General features: G+C 49.2%; 1 pseudogene; it reads left to right on the top strand.

Annotated features, from left to right (window-relative positions):
* Window positions 1-402: 402 nt before the first annotated feature.
* On the top strand, window positions 403-2,053 carry LOC121133708 (annotated as a pseudogene).
* Window positions 2,054-14,527: the final 12,474 nt, after the last annotated feature.

Here is a 14,527-nt window from a genome sequence, read left to right as displayed (position 1 = left end):
AATATGAGACATTACTGTGAAGATATCTGCACAGTGCAGAAAATTAGTAAGAAGAGAAAGTTATCCACATCCATATATTAAAAGACAACCAGGAGTATTTTTCTGTGTTGTTTCATATGGGAGCATTTCCTAGTTGCATAGCCAGTAACAAATTAGTTTTTCATGTGATTATGTGTGTCGAGAATTTTCACTTTATTCTATAATCTTTGTACACAATGCTTTTCTGAACATATAATACTCTATGCAGCGGGGATTCCTGCTTTGTGATTTCATTTTTGATCATTTGCTTAAAACTTTTAGAAGACAGCTGGGTAGTGGTGGCCTGTGCCTTTAATCCCAGCACTTGGGAGGCAGAGGCAGGCTCTGTGAACTCAAGGCCAGCCTGGTCTACAGAGTGAGCTCCAGGACAGCCAGGGCTACGCAGAGAAACCCTGTCTTGGAAAACGAGAAACAAGGGTTGGCAAGAATAAGGACCTGAGGATAGGCGTCAGGAAGGGAGCCAAGAAGAAAGCGGTTGGTCCGTTTCTGAAGAAAGACTGGTGTGACACGAAAGCCCCTGCAGTGTTTGATATTAGAGACACTGGAACACAGAGCACGAGGACTCAAGGAACCAAAAATGCATCCGATGGCCTCAGGGGTTGCGTGTTTGAGGTGAGCCTTGCTGATCTACAGAACGACGAAGTTACATTTAGAAAATTCAAGCTAACTACTGAGGATGTTCAGGGCAAAATCTGTCTGACTAACTTCCATGGCATGGATCTTACCTGGAACAGAATGTAGGGCCTGGAAAGATGGCTAAGAGGTTAAGAGCACTGGCTGTTCTTCCAGAGGTCCTGAGTTCAGTTCCCAGCAACCACATGGTGGCTCACAACCATCCATAGTGAGATCTGGCGCTCTCTTCTGGCCCGCAGGGATACATACAGACAGAACACAGGATACATAATAAATAAATAAATCTTTAAAAAACGATCTGTTCCATGGTCAAAAAGGGGCAGACCATGACTGAAGTGCATGTTGATGTCAAGACAGCTGTGATGGTTATTTGCTCCGTCTGTTCTGTGTTGGTTTCACTAAAAAAAAAAAACACACACACACAATAACCAGATACACAAGACCTCCTATGCACAGCACCAGCAGGTCCACCAGATCCGCAAGAAGATGGCAGAAGTCATGACCGGAGAAGGGCAGACAGATGTTTGAAGGAAGAGGCTAATAAACTGATTGCAGACGACACTGGGAAAGACACGGAGACGGCTCGCCAGTCCATCTATCCTCTTCATGATGTCTTCATTAGAAAGGTAAAAGTGCTGAAGACACCCACGTTTGAGTTGGGAAAACTCATGGAGCTCCATGGTGAAGGAGCCGGTGCTGGGAAAAGTACTGGCGGCGAGACAGGTGCTTAGGTTGAACGAGCTGACGGATATGAACCGCCAGTCCAAGAATCTGCTTAAAAACCCAGATTTTAGATAGTGACAAATAAAAAGTCCTATTTGTGATGGTGGGGAAAAAAGAAAATAAAAATGAAAAACAAAACAAAAAAATTAAGAAGTAAATATATATATTGGTCATTATGGTTTACACAATAACCTTCCTCAGTGTGAGATTGTACCCTGGGATATATTTCTAGGTTGAAGTCTTGAACATTAAGGAGGATCTTAACAAAGTTTTGCGGCTTGCTTTCTGTGTGGGTGCTGTATTGACTGCTTGTCTGGAACACCATCACTAGAATACAGTCGCAGACACCGCCTTTACCCTGTGTGGCTCTTTGATTAGGAATGAGGCCAAACGTGTTTTTATTCTTGTACACCATGGCATTTCTCCTTTCCCTGATTTTCAGCTTCAGGCTCTGCGCTTTGCCTTAGATGTGTTGCACATCGGTTAAGATGACTTCTTTTCAAAGATAGAGGCCACGTGTGCTTGTGGTGAGCTGCCGTCCCAGGCACGGGTGTGCAGAGTCCAAGCCGTCTGCTCCCAGGCCTTGACGTTAGCGCCAGGTGTAAATTTCTCTTCTTGTCTCCACTGGCTCAATCACGCGTGGATAGGAAATGTAAATAAATAAATGAACTAGCAGGTGAAATATTTTTAATAGCCAGAATTTCGCCTGCACTGGACGTATTCAGGCTTGTTTTGCTGTCATTATTCCTCAAACAGCGCGGTGCAGTTTGGCTGTGAAGCACTCGTCTTGCCGTGGGTATCATGATTAATCCTCAGATGGTTTCAGTGACAGACACGGGAGGTAGTGCATGTGACGCGTGCCAATACCGCACTGTTTTACATGACACGTGAGCACCTGCACACTCTGGTATCCCTGAAGGACTGTAGGTAGTGAGAGGTGACAGCACCATAGTTAGTGTCACTTGTCAACCCGCCTGGAACCTAGGGTCACTTGAAAAAGGGCATCAATTGAAGAATCACTTGGATCAGCTCGGCCTGTGTCCATGGCCGTGAGGCGTTTTCTTATTTGCTGATGATGTAGGAGGGCCCCGCCCACTGTAGGTCACGCTCTCCGTACATAAAAAGCAGGCTCGGTTCCTTTAGCGGTGGACTGTCAGCCATGAGTGAAGCAAACCTTCCCCTCCCCAGGCTGCTCTTAGTCATGGTCTTTCATCACATGGACAAAAAGGGACCGCCACAAATAACTGAGCTCCAAAGATCCCAGACGCTCTGGCGTTCGAGACAGAGGTGTCTGTCGTTGAGATATTAATCCGGAGCTTGCTGTGGGTTTCCGGTTTACGCGGAGATCGTGGGACTAAGCTCTTCAACAACACGCAACGTCTTTGGTGCATTTGCTGCCATCTCTTCAAGCGTGCCATTTGCCAGTCTGGCGCTTGCTGGTTATAAAATATCCTCAACTGCAAAAAACAAAAAAAAAATTACTATTTAATCCAACTGTCATTTATTTTGGTGTAGGGTGAGGAGGAAATGAGAATCAAGACTGCCTGCTTTTTCTTTCCAACATCTTTATAATGATCCCATCACCTTTACTGAATGTTGCTTTTAAAAAGAAATCCAACCTTTCCCTAATGTGAATGATGTGCTTCGAGCGTTTCCCCAAACCAGACGCTTCTTGGGGCCAAGAGCAGTTCTGTGCTGACTGGGGAGTTGGTGGCCACTCTGAGAACAGATTGCTCAAGCCCTTGCCCTGAAATTTGAGTTCCGCAGTGCTGAGGGCCTGCGTGGTCCAAGGAGTTGCAGTGTCCTTGGGGTGACTTCTCAGTCATTGTCATCGTCTTGCCCGTTGGAGAGGGGACACAAATACCCTCCGCTGGGGAGGCTCAGCAGACCCTGGTGATCCACTCGGGGTCACTCCTGCCCATACTATTATTTAGCATTCTGTGACTTGGCATAGCACCCCATATTGTTGATGCTGTCTCAGGTTGTGCTCTGTGGGGATCCCTTTTTCTCAGCAACCCATTTACTTTTGGAACTTCAGTTGTAGTGGAATACTGTGATTGCCATGTGGAAACCGCAGGGAGTCTCTCTGGAAACTGGGACCTTCCCTTATTATTATTGTTCGTCTTCGTGAGCGCACACGGTCCAAGGCACCAAGCCAAAAGTTGTAGGAAATGCCACTTTTCTTTTCCTCAAAATTTTACTTTCATGTGGTTTTGGTTGCTTTTTCTGTGGTCTCAGACCTTCACTGAAGGATATTTTTATTTTGTGCCGTACTCGCCACGCCCTTAACCAAAGGTGGGAGATGCCTCCCATCATGCAAGGCTTGTGAGGGTGCTGGCGGCTGTTCGTAGATCCGCTGTGAGGTGTTTGGGACACCTGAGGACTCAGATGGTGCATAATTTATAAAACCCAGGTGGCCTTGGTGATTGACGTTGGACGTCCATGCTTTTGCTTCTAACGGCACTTAGCCTCAATGTGGTCGGTCATCGTTGGGCATTTGGGTTATCAGCTAGAATCTAAAAATAAACCTAGAAACTTTGAGAGATCCCTCCGCCTTGGCTTGAATGGCGTGCGTTCTAAGCCATACTGTGTAACTATTTACTTTTGCATTATACATAGTGCCTAGCAACCAACAGTGGACATGAAAGCTAGGAGCACGGGCTGAGGTTGGGCTGCTCGCTAGCCAAGTCCCAGCGAGTTCGCCTGACTTCCCATCTGCTGTACTCCTTGGCCCTCAAGTTCCTGCTTTCTGCCTTCTGTACTGGGGCCATGTGGGGACCAGAAAGAGGGACAGGGAGCCTGTCCTGCCCTATGTTTATAATCGGAAGTTTATAAGCATGGTTGTAGTCTTGACTACAACTGGTGTCTTGGTACCGGTGATGGCTGACCAGGGCCAGATGCACTGAGATGTGATATCTGATCTTGTTTGCACTGTGGATGGGCTGGGGGTATCTACAGGAGGCAGGTGATGAACTCTGGAGGAGCTCTCAGGTTAGAAAGCCCCTTGTGGGGCATCGGAAGTTAGTGCTAAGACACATTGTTGGTAAGAATTCATTGCCAGTTCTCAACAGCCTGGTTGAGGACAAACACAAACCCTGCTCAGCTCGGGTGTCAGATGGCTGGTTCTGACCCGAAGGCTTAGCTTCCTCCTGCAGGAATTGTCCCTGAGCCTAACTGCGGACCGTGCCCAGTGTGCCCACCCTTCCATTCCCCAGCCTGTGTGTGGATCTAAGAACGCGTCCTTGATATTTAGACTAGCAATTATACCAAATTATTCACATCCAGATTTTACCAGGGTAGAAAGGAGGGAAGACCTTGAGAATATACATTGAATTCCCCAGTTATTACCTTTAAGTAAATAATGCAGAATTAAATATATCTGGGAGTTATAAGGGCCTCTGATGTTTTCCTGAGAGAAATCAAACCTCCGGTGTAGCAGCTCCTGGCTGTAATCCCTGCACTAGGAGGAGGACCAGGCTACATGAGAACCTGACTCAGCAGCGAACAAAGAACCAAGTGAACCCCGGATTCTTTGTTAAGGAAGTAATTTTTCTCTGTTCTCCATGGAACCCAGGGCTTGGCACAAGGCAGGGATGAGCTCTACCATTGACTTGTTCCCCAAGCACTTGCCTCTTCATTTCAGGAAACAGAAACGAAGAACACTGAAAAAAATTTCTCCTTGTGGAAACAGATTTGAAACTAAGGAAGTTTTCTGTAAATTATCTTTACCCTTTAGTAAAGTCAGTTTTTTTTAAAGCCAGAAAGTAGAGGTGGGCAGCCTAGCATGACTAAATAGTAATTATGTGGAGAGGGACAAAATCTTTGCAATTTTGTGTGGTTTTCACGGGACAGCTAAAGCGCAAAGCCATCCGGTCCTTGGGTGAACTGTTTTTCCGACCTCAGAAGAGATGGCCCCCTAGAAACAGGAAGTAATTATGGGACAGGGCGGGGTAATGAGTGAAGGCTTCTGGACCTGGCCAGCCGAGTTGCCTTCCTGGAGCGGGAAGGCCGGATGGGAGCCTGCTTTCGAAGGAGCCTGTGGTCTTCACCCCTGGGGCACCTCCTCCAAGAGCAGGCGACACAGAGCTGACCGGAGCCTTCGGATGCTTGACGCAGCTGCACAAGCCTTGGCTCAAGAACCCTGGCGTGTGCAGGGACCAAGGCTAGGGTGGAGCAAAGGGAACTGGGCTGGAACCAAAGTGAGGATGAGAACAGGGCGTGTCCACACATCTGAACCCACCCATGGCCAAGACTCCCTCCTTATCGTGAAGAGTCACACCGTGACCGCACACTCACGTGTAAGCGGTTGTATCCATGTTGTGTGGAAACGTATTGATTTGTGTGGCGATATGTTGCTTGTGCAAATGAAGTTTTGTCTGAAGATCAGAGTGCAGAGCTAAGCCACAGAGGTCAGGCAGTGGTGGCGCACGCCTTTAATTCCAGCACTCTGAGACAGAGGCAGGTGGATCTCTGTGAGTTCAAGGCCACCCTGGGCTACACGAGATTGAATCAACCTTAAAAGAGTAACAGCGCTCACACGAAGGTGATCCCAGCACTTGGGATCCCATGCCTTTAATCCCAGCAGCAGGAGGCAGAGACAGGAGTGTTACGGGTGGGCAGAGAGAGGACTGTAAGGCAGGAGGGGACAGGAGCTCAGTGCAGTCTGAGGATCCGTAGAGACAGATGGAGTCTGAAGACTCAGTCTGAGCAGTCAGTCTGGGGATGCAGCAGTCTGAGGACCGCATCGCCCCTTCGGTCTGAGCATTGGGAGAGGCGAGGACTCCGATGGCTGCCCCTCTGCTTCTCTGATCCTTCAGCTTTCACCCCCGAAAGCTGACTCAAGTCTTGTGCCACAGCGGTTAGAGAGATGGCTCAGTCAGGAAAACGCTTGCCAAGCAGGCATGAAGCTTGAGTTTGCACCCTCGGCCTCCGCCTAAAGAGCTCCGAGCCCGTGATCCCGGTGCTGGGGAGGAGGGGAGGGGACAGGAGGACCCAGGCTCCAGGTCTGAGAGCCCCAGGTTCAGTAGGAGACTGGAGGGTGACTCCGGGATTAAGAGCGCTGGCTGCTTTTTCAAAGGACCTGGGTTTGATTCCCAGCAACCACATGGCCGGCCGCTCACGCCATCCCAGGGGATCTGACACTCTCTTCTGGCCTCCGTGGGCTGCAGACACACATGGGGCACACAGATACACAGGCAGGCAAGACACCCATGTACATAAAATAATAAAACGTGTTTTTAAAACGGTGGGTGGTAGGAGCAATAGGAAGACACCTGACAATGACGTCTACTCTCCACATCCACGCACACATGCAGACACGCACGTACACATCTGTTCCCCCACACATACAGACACGCACGTACACATCTGTTCCCCCAGACAGACACACACCGTACACCTTGCTGCACACATACAGACACGCACGTACACATCTGTTCCCACACACATACAGACACGCGCGTACACATCTGTTCCCCCAGACAGACACACACCGTACACCCTGCTGCACACATACAGACACGCACGTACACATCTGTTCCCCCAGACAGACAGAAACCCTCCCACACACATGCATACATGTGTACACCTCCACACAGACAGACAGTAAAAAAGATAGACAGATGGACACATGCACACACATATACACCCCAGACAGACAGACAGACACAGACACATACATACACACACACACACACACACACACACACACTGATTAAAGCTAACCATTTTGTAAATTGTTGTTTTCAATGCGATCCTCTCAGAGCTAAGCACTAGGTTAGCAGGTTGCTCAAGACACTTAGAGAAAATGGCCTTCACTGTAACAGTGACGGTGACCACTATTATTATTTTGTGTGTACCGGGTGCGGGTGGGCCCACGTGCCAGAACTTGCTCCTGGAAGAGGTCAGAGGGCAATGTTTGGTGATCTGTCCTCTCTGTCTAACGTGTACACCTTGGCGATCAAGCTCAGGCCGTTAGGTGTGGCCGCAGATACTTTGCCCATTGAGGATCTCGATGGCCCTTCTAGCTAAGGTGTTAGGGTTAGAGAATGTGCCCTCTGGCACGCGGCGGTAAGGGAAAGTCAGGGCTTGAATCCTGGAGGCCGCTGAGGAGTCATGGTCTCCAGCCACCCTTGGGCTTTGCTCCCAGGGAGGAACCCAAGACCGGATCCAAGTACAGCTTGGCCTTGTGGCGCCCCACACAGTCACAAGAAGGCTAAGAACGAGTCATCGTCTTTTCCAGAGGTCACGTGTTCTCTCTCTCTCTCCTGCCATCGGTTTCTATGGCTTACATGTGGTCCCCAGTGATCAACCAAGTCCATAAAGCCTGGGACTTTAATCTCCCGGAGAAAACCTCGCCTGCACTCATCAGCAAGCTGTTCCCACTAGTCCAGGCAAGGAATGACCGCCTTTGGGCTGGCTGTCAATTGCATTTTCATTGATGGCCATCTCAAGGATAGTGTTCTCTCTCCATCGCCTTTTCCTGAGCAAGGGGCAAGGGTATGAGATGCGTATGGGAAAGCAGTTCACAACAGAAAATCACTTCAAAAATCGAGCTACATTTGCGTATCGATGAACATCTCTGTCATCCGTGTCGAATCTCCAATTAAAAGAATCACTGTCTGTCGCTGATACTCCGTTTTTCTTTGGGTGGAAAATAGAAATCTAATTTGAGGGGATGTACGGGGAAGTCAATCGGGTTCACATAACTGGAAAGGCAAAAGCCTTAAACAACATCACTAGAAACCAATTCCATGTCACCATTTGGCTCCCTGGTCCCCTGGATTGGTTTCATGATATCAGGATGTCACCAGAAAGCTCCAGGCTTATCGGTTACTGAGTCACCTCCGAAGAGGGCTGCTCTTTCCCCATAGTATCAGCGAGACTCCCGGATCCTACGCATACTGCCCTCAACTGGTCACAGTGGCCAAGCCAACGGGTCAGGCCCAGGCACATTCTTGGAGAGAGGTTCATTATGTCTTCCATGCGAGCACTGAACTGGGCTTAGGGCAGTACAGTTTTCGTGATGTGAAAACTGTCAGTTTCCAGAATCACCCGGGATGAGAGGCTCAGTGAAGCCCTGCCCGCAATGGACTATCCTGTGGGCACGTCTGTGGGGGATTGTCTTCACCGAGTTAACCAAGGTTGAGACCTACCCCCTTGGGGATGGCACTGTTTTACAGACTGGGCCCTCAGCTAGGTTAGAGTGAAGAGAAGTAGCTGAGTATAACCCAGCAGGCGTGAGCATGGCTGCGTTCATTGCTCTCCGCCTTGACCGTGGATGTTGAGTGACCAACTGTACCAAGTTCCTGACACCGTGACACACCACGGTGTGACGGATTGAAGTGTGAGCCAGGTGAACCCCGCCCTCCCCAGCTGCGTTTGTCAGAGTGCTTTGTCACAGCGACAGAAATTAATCTGGGACAGAGACAACAGGGAAATGGCAGTGGGTTGTGCCCAGCCCAGAGCAATCCTCCACACGGCTGGACACTTTGAGGGCTCTGTCAAAGGACTCAACAGGCATAACCGGGACTTGGGGCCTTGGCTTTCATTTTCTTTGTGCATAACAAATCTATGTAGCCGGGAAACCCCAAGTCTAGGAAAGGCCTTGGTCGTCGTGCTTCCTAAGTCATAATTAAGAAAGACGATACCAGCAGAAGAAAAGAAATCAGCAAGATGGAATGTTTTGAAAATAATCAGCGTGGGACCTTCTTATCCCCTCATGTTTTGGTCCAGTAGGATTGTAAGGTTTGAGATGCTCTTATTGGCTTCCTGTCGGATGCCAGTCCTGCTCTATCTTAGGAATGACTGCTGAATTACACAAGGGCTTTGGGTAAAGCCTCAGCAAGGCCTAGGACTTACGACCTGGCTTATCCAGCCAATGAGTAAAGTACCTATTATACAACAACGGACTTACGCTCACTGGGACACCGTTGCTTAGTGTTGAAGCATTTCATAAATCAGGAAGGTGGAGTCTTATGGGGTTAGACCAGCAAATGTCCCCCCTTGCAGATACAGGGTCTGTCCATGTAAGCTCTGGTGTTGAGTAGAATACTCTGTGTGTGTGTGTGTGAGAGAGAGAGTGTGTGTGTGTGTCTGCGTGTGTGTGTGTGTGTGTGTGTGTGTGTGTACACGTCTATGCTAACTTCACCTCCAGCAATGACTTCAGATGTTCTTGGGGACAATGGCTGGCTGATTTACTCTACCAAACTTGCAGTGGTTTGTGCACATATGTGTGTGAGTGTATACATTGCGTGCAGGTTCCCTCGGAGGCTAGAAAGGGCGTAGGATCCTGGGGCTGGAGTTATGGGCGACTGAGACCAGGTAGACATGGGTGCTGGGAACTGAACTCTGATCCCCTGCAAGAGCAGCGAGCGTTCTTGACCACTAACCCGCCTCTTCAGCCCCTCTTTTGCTTATTTAAAAATGCGAGCTGATGGGCTGTAAAAACCGCTCTCCTATGCCAAACTGCTTCTCCCGTCTTGCCTTCCCGATGCAGCTACTACTCCGTTGCCTGCTGTCTGATGGTTTTCTATGAGCAGAGAGGAACATACAAAGGCCTGAAGGAGCTCACAGAATTTCTAGGAGACCACGGCCGGGCTTGCAGGCCATGCAGCTAGGGACACACACAAGTCCCACTGCTGGTGGCCCCGTAAGGCATTCGCAGAGCCTCAACTGAGCCGCACTTGCCTCTAGGTGGGTCCCTTCTAAGGACCATCCAGCCCCGCTGCCTCTGAAAGCTTGGTGTCTGTGTCACCCTTCCACAAATTCCCATCATGGTGGATTGTGGGTAGTACAGCCTTCTTCACCTCAGCCTTCTCTGAAAAGGACGTCTTCTGGGTTGTTGCTGTAGCTCCACAAAGTCTACCTGCTTGTGCCTGGATGCCCGTCATGGAAGGGAATGTCTGCCTTCCACCTGGGGGAGGTGTAGACATGTAGAGCAGGAAATTTCTCAAGAGTGGAATATCCCCCCATTGGTTTTTTCCCCCCACAAACCCAAGGGAGGAGCCTTGCCTTATCTACAGATGCTTGGCCGTTTCTGAGTCATTGACCCTATTGTTTCAACCCATCTTGTGTTGCTATGGGTTACCGGATGTTGGCCATCATGAAGAAGAGATCTGATCAGCTATAGTTCTGGATGTAACACAGACACAGACACAGATATGGGGGTTCGAGCTGAAGATCAGAAAACTAAAGCAGCCAAGTGGCTAGAGAGCTCTTACCTCTACCAAGGCTCAGACCAAATTGGGGGGGGGCAGTCCTGTCCTCAGTGTGACTATGATGCTCTCCACCAAACCTCAGACTGCCCTGAGTCTACATTAAGCTCCTGCCTTATATTCCTCTCTAGTGTTGGGATTAAAGGCATTGTCATCCCAAGTGCTGGGGTCCAAGGTGTGAGCTCTGTTTCTCTTTTAGGTTGATTCAATCTTGTGTAGCCCAGGGTGGCCTTGAACTCACAGAGATCCATCTGCCTCTGTCTCTGAGTGCTGGGATTAAAGGTGTGAACCACCACTGCCTGTCCTCTATGGCTAACTAGTGTCTCTGCACTCTGATCTCCAGGCAAGCTTTATTTGTTAGACTGCAAACAAAATATCACTGCATCTGTGTTGTGGAGGTTCTTTCCTGCCAGGTCCTCCGGCAGTAGAGCTGGGGAAGGGCAGGTCCAGTCAGTCTCTTCCCGGGGCTGAGCGGATGGTGAAAGTTGCAAATCAGACCTTCCCTGATCCTAGTTACTGGGGAGAAATACACGCTGAGTCCGGGGACTTGTCGAGGCAGGATCTTGATTTATTGCAACAGGCAGTAACTTATATAGGGCTGAGGTAGGGGATGGGAATCTTAGGATGGGGTAAGATGACATAAGGAGTAAGGGCCAATAATATTCCACCAAGCAGGCAGGTAGCTAGGCAGGGGGCAGTCTTATATCAGTCCTTGCTGAGTCACCTCCACGTGGAGGTTACAGGCCAGAGATAGGTCACCAAACTCTAGCCTTTTTAGGCCCAACACTTTTCCGCCTGGTCCCGCAGACCTTGAGCCCCAAATAGACACATAGATGCTATATTAATTATGAAATTGTTGGCCAATGACTAGGGCTTTTTACTGGCTAGCTCTGTCTTAATTATTAACCCATTTCTAGCAATCTATGTATTTCCATGTTGGCTTGGGTTACCGGAGAAGGGTCCAGACCTGCTACTCCTTTGGCGGGCTGCATGGTGACTCCTCTCTTCATACACTTCCCAGAATTGTCCTCTTCTAGGCCGGTCTACCTTCCTTCCTTATTGGCCAACAGTGTTGTATTCATTAACCAATAAGAGAAACATATACACAGAAGGAAACCCCCATCACATCTGGAGGCTGAAAACCCAAGATCTGGTGTAACGTTTGCTTGGGCTCTGGTGAGCAACACTGTTGGTTTGTGTCCCAATGTGGCAGGGAATCAGAAAGAGAACTGTCCTATATTTTCGCCGGCTTACGTCATCCATATCAGGTAAATATGTCTCTGTGACTACCCAAAGGTGAAGGGGGTTTGTCATCCATATCAGGTAAATATGTCTCTGTGACTACCCAAAGGTGAAGGGGGTTTCTCCAAAGAAGGGGGGGTGGTGGCGCTCAGAGACCAGGTTTGTCTCTGCAGCTCCGTTCCCCTAAGAGAGGCAGCACCGAGCTGGGGAAGGACCGTAGAGAGTGGCCGAGGACCAGGCGGGTCTCAGTTGTGTCCCCAGCCCTGCTCGAGGTACTTTCCAAAGATGGATTGGGCAACGCACTAAGAGAGATAGGGTCTATCTGTGTCTCTGCCCCTGGTGGATGCGGCCTGAGAAGGCATTTTACGTAAGTAAAGTAGCCATACGTGGAAACTTCTAAGACTAGAATCTTCCGATGACACATGTGTCTTGTAGTATAATTCATTGTTAGACAGCTGGGATAGCAGCTCCAAGTGCAGCAAAAGCTGGAGAATTAAAGGGGACATGAAAGCATTGGGGGCACTTTTGACCAGGGGATGCTGAAGCCTCCTCAATGGAGTCCCTGATGGTGGAGGGTGTGACGGTGGTCTCACTGCCTGGACCCTCGTCCTGGAGGTGGCATGCTAGCTGTGTGATAAACAAGTTATTTAACCTTCTTTGGAGCTTGCGTTTCTTAAGAGGTGCTGTCATCGGTGTCTGGTCTCTCACCCGAGTTGAAGAGATTAAATGTGGCTACACGCAGAGAGGGTTGCAGCAAGCCCCACCCTCTATTGGTGTTAGGGCCTCACATTATCCACAGGCAGAGGATGAGCTCTGGGTGTGTCTGGGGAGGACGGAGGTAGTAGTTGTTGTATGTGAACATCTGTGTGAGCCTAAGGAGGGGGCTGTGTCCTTTTCCTTGTCTCTCCCCACGTCCTTTTGTATTGAAGATCGAACCTAAGGCTTTCCGGGAGCTAGGGGAGTGTCTGCTGCAGACCTACATGGCAGCCCAGAGCACAAGCTTACAGAGAGCTCTCCTCATCCAGGGTTGGTTCCCTAGAGGCTTCAAAGTCTAAGAGCACACCCTGACCCACCTAACGTGCTCTCATTGTGCCTGAGCACACCGGCCGGCCTTCTGCTGTATCAATCAGCATCCTGAGCATGTGGACGGTGCGAGCCTGTCCCCCAGAGCCTCATCATCCCCGAGTGATCAGATAAGATCAAATTCCACAGTGTGCAAAATGAAAAACCAGACCTTGGACTCACGGTGACCTCTCCAAAGCATCTCTAGGTGTAGCAGGAAACAGAAAGCTGGCCCACCCTGGCTTTCTCCTCCTAGCTCTTGCTCCTGAGCTTTCATGAACCTAAAAGCTGAATCTCAAGCGTCTGGTGGGATAGGGCAGAACCTGTCTGGCCGGTGCAAGGCGTCATAAGATTGAGAAAGGGTGCATTCTGCCATGGCACAGTGCAGGGCTCTGCATCGTGTGTGTGTGTGTGTGTGTGTGTGTGTGTGTGTGTGTGTGTGTGTGTGTAACATACTGGGGTCTGCAGCAGGGGGATCACATCTTGGAATTGGGCTTGGGTTTCCAGACTTTTTGTTAATCATATGCCTTCAGACAGAGCTCTGGTACCCGAAGTCCATCAAGCCCCACCTCTGAGCACTGTCATAGCACAAATGACCCCCTTCACAAAGCCACCCGGGGAATCACAGGGAAGTTATGCTCTCTCTGGGCTTGAGTTGCCATATGCCTGTTTTCCTTGGTGCCCTATTTGAAATGTGAGTTGAAGGGACTTCTGCTGTGTGGGATGAAGTGTTGCTCAATTTTAGAACTGAAAACAATGCCAACTGAGATAGTTTATTAGAAAAATAAACGGAGTAGGGAGAGAAGGGTTAGAAGGAGGGATGAAGAGAGGGAGGAAGGGAGGGAGGGAGGGAGAGGGAAGGAGAGGGAGGAAGGGAGGGAGGGAAGGGGGAGGGAAAGGCTGGAGTTCGTCAAGCTGTGGTACTGTGGACAGACTCTGGTCCTATTTCTAATCCTCTTACCTTGGTGATACTGAGCACGTATCAACTTGTTAAATCAAGTTGGCAATAATTAATTCAATCTGTGTGGTTATTCTCAGGTATTATTTGCACAGTGCAGAGCAAGTGTTAGAAACCTGGATTATTTTGGAGAGCAGATAATTTTCCAGTTATCTAATCGCTGTGTTTTAGTTACATTTGACAATGAGTTTATCCTGAGGTATCCTATTACTTAGAAGTTTTTTCTCAGCTTGACTTCCAACTTCGCCTTCGTAAGATAGAAATAAAAGGTGATTTTTTTTCCCCCTGTAAGATCCAGTCTCTCTCACCTGTAAGAGTTGGGGGTGAATCCCTCGGGTGTCCTCTAACACCTTCTCTAAATGCTGCCTGTACTTAGTTACTTTAGTTCTTCAACGCGTGTCTGAGACTCACCTGAGAGTCTGTTACGGGAGCCAATGAACGGAGGGCCTCTCCCTACACAGTATGAACAGCGTTGCCAAGGAGAAGGGCAGGCAAGATGGCTCAGTGTAAAGGCGCTTGCTGCTAAGTCTGAAGACCTGAGGTAAACCCCCGGGACCCAAGAGGTGAAGGGGGAAAACAGAGACTCCCAAGCTGTTGTCTGACCTCCGTGGATACACAGAGGCGGCCACTGAAACGTAAATGTAAAAAAGTTAGA

This window comes from Mesocricetus auratus, unplaced genomic scaffold (assembly GCF_017639785.1).
Source record: "Mesocricetus auratus isolate SY011 unplaced genomic scaffold, BCM_Maur_2.0 Super-Scaffold_100023, whole genome shotgun sequence".
NCBI lineage: Eukaryota > Metazoa > Chordata > Mammalia > Rodentia > Cricetidae > Mesocricetus > Mesocricetus auratus.
Note: the sequence above shows the minus strand (reverse complement) of the source record. Positions and strands in the feature narration are given on the sequence as shown.